This window comes from Aegilops tauschii, chromosome 3 (assembly GCF_002575655.3).
Source record: "Aegilops tauschii subsp. strangulata cultivar AL8/78 chromosome 3, Aet v6.0, whole genome shotgun sequence".
Classification (NCBI taxonomy): Eukaryota; Viridiplantae; Streptophyta; class Magnoliopsida; order Poales; family Poaceae; genus Aegilops; species Aegilops tauschii.
In genome coordinates this window covers 528,428,844-528,430,552 of record NC_053037.3, presented here as the reverse complement: position 1 = coordinate 528,430,552, position 1,709 = coordinate 528,428,844, and the positions used below count along the sequence as shown (strand labels likewise).

At 50.9% G+C, this 1,709-nt stretch overlaps 1 long non-coding RNA gene across 1 annotated transcript; it reads right to left on the bottom strand.

The window, feature by feature from the left end:
* Positions 1-359: 359 nt before the first annotated feature.
* On the bottom strand, positions 360-887 carry LOC141021037 (uncharacterized). Its single transcript, XR_012181038.1, has 2 exons — positions 796-887; positions 360-695 (listed from the first exon to the last, which is right to left on the bottom strand). It is a non-coding gene; the product is annotated as an uncharacterized lncRNA (long non-coding RNA).
* Between the last annotated feature and the right edge of the window lie 822 nt (positions 888-1,709).

The window sequence follows — 1,709 nt, the reverse complement described above, 5'->3', positions numbered from 1 at the left end:
CAGTCGTGGGACGCCGGCCGCTGGATTCGGTTTTGCAGCGACGATGCTTCGAGTCAGATACAGACGTAATGGGCGGCTAATTAAGAGATCTCCTTAATTAATCCCGTTGACGGTGGGTTTGACCTAAACCCTACACACCAATTTCTCTGCCACGAAAGCTGCCTCCTCCCCCGGTCGTCGGCTCTGCCACCTTTCTCTTCTCGCGACTCATCCGCCACCCTGCAGCAACGCCTGATCGCGCCATAATATCATTCGCTTAGCATCTACCACTCGGTGAACAAAACACCACGTATTTGTTTTGGTACGAACACATGTAAACATACGGGCAAGACCAACACATGCCCAATCAATCATCATCATAAAAAAAATTCTCACTTGGTAATTTCATGTAACTTTTGTTGGAATACAAAATTCAAGTTCTTAGCAACCTTCCAGCTAGCTAGTAGAGTTTGATGCGCCGTTATTCAATGTAAACGTGCCCTTCTATCTATCTTACATCTACGTGCATCACGGGAAAATGCAGAACTTGCAGAGGCACCCGATTGGACGGCATTTGGCCATCTGCAGGGAGCACATCCCCTGACAAAGAGGTTCCTCCTGGTTCTCACTGCGGCATGAATCGTCACAGTTGGTGGAATTGCATGGATCACGCGTCCCAACATATCTTCCAAAGCAAGATTGTCCGGGTCTAGCATCTGCAGAAACATCATTGTATACGAGTATTAATTAATAGAGAATCACACGTCTAGTTTGTCGTCGAAGCATGTGGTGCTATAGGAACAAACGAGTCCGTACCTGATGATGATGATAGCATGAGCAAGATTAGAGTCACGCACACCAGGGCGGTCCTCATCTTGGCTAACGGCGGCGTTGGTGATGGGAAAGAGGATGTTCTGTTTGACTTGTAGCAGAAAGAATATTATGGCTACCCTTTTATAGCACAGAGGAAGGTATTAATTTGCTACTGTAGAAACGAAGGAAAATAATGGCCTTGGCCCGCCCCATTGATTTCCGGCATGATCTTTTCCATATTTAACAAGAGATCGTGTCGCTTTACCAATTAATAATAGGAGTATTTGATTTGATTGATCCTATTACCCTTTTTTTAGCAACAATTGATTCTATTACCTACCTGGTTCTACCAGGAGAGTGCCTTGTACTCCAGTCGCCCAGTCGCGCCCCCAATATCCCAGTTTCGTTGGGTCAAGGCCATTATTTCGTCCGGCACGCCCTACCCCTTGGAACTCAGTTGGGAGCGCCGGACAACTAATCCACTCACGAGCGTCCACATAGCCTCTCCCTCTTCTATCCCTTTCTCTGTCCGGCGATTTCCGTAGTAATTTTTCCCAAAACCTCGGCGCCGTACTATCCGGTGGCCGGTAGCGTCGCCCGTCCGGCCTCGCGGTGGACTTACCGTCGAGGGCGTTTGTTCCGTGGAGGCCGCTGCGAGCTGCGCGCTCGCCGACGTGAACGGCCTCGACTGCCGCCCGCTTCTTATTCCGTGGGAGTTCCTCCTCCAGGCGAGAAGCTTCGGCTTCATCCTCATGGCCCAGGCGACGAAGTTCACCTGCGGCGCTGCGAGTCATGACGCTCTTGTCCCGATGGCATTCACGGCGACGTTCATGTCATGGGGGCTGATATCGACTTCGGCCGGAGCTTCGGCGCGAAGCCAGGGAGGCGGTGCGGTGCAGTGGGCGACAGACTACCTG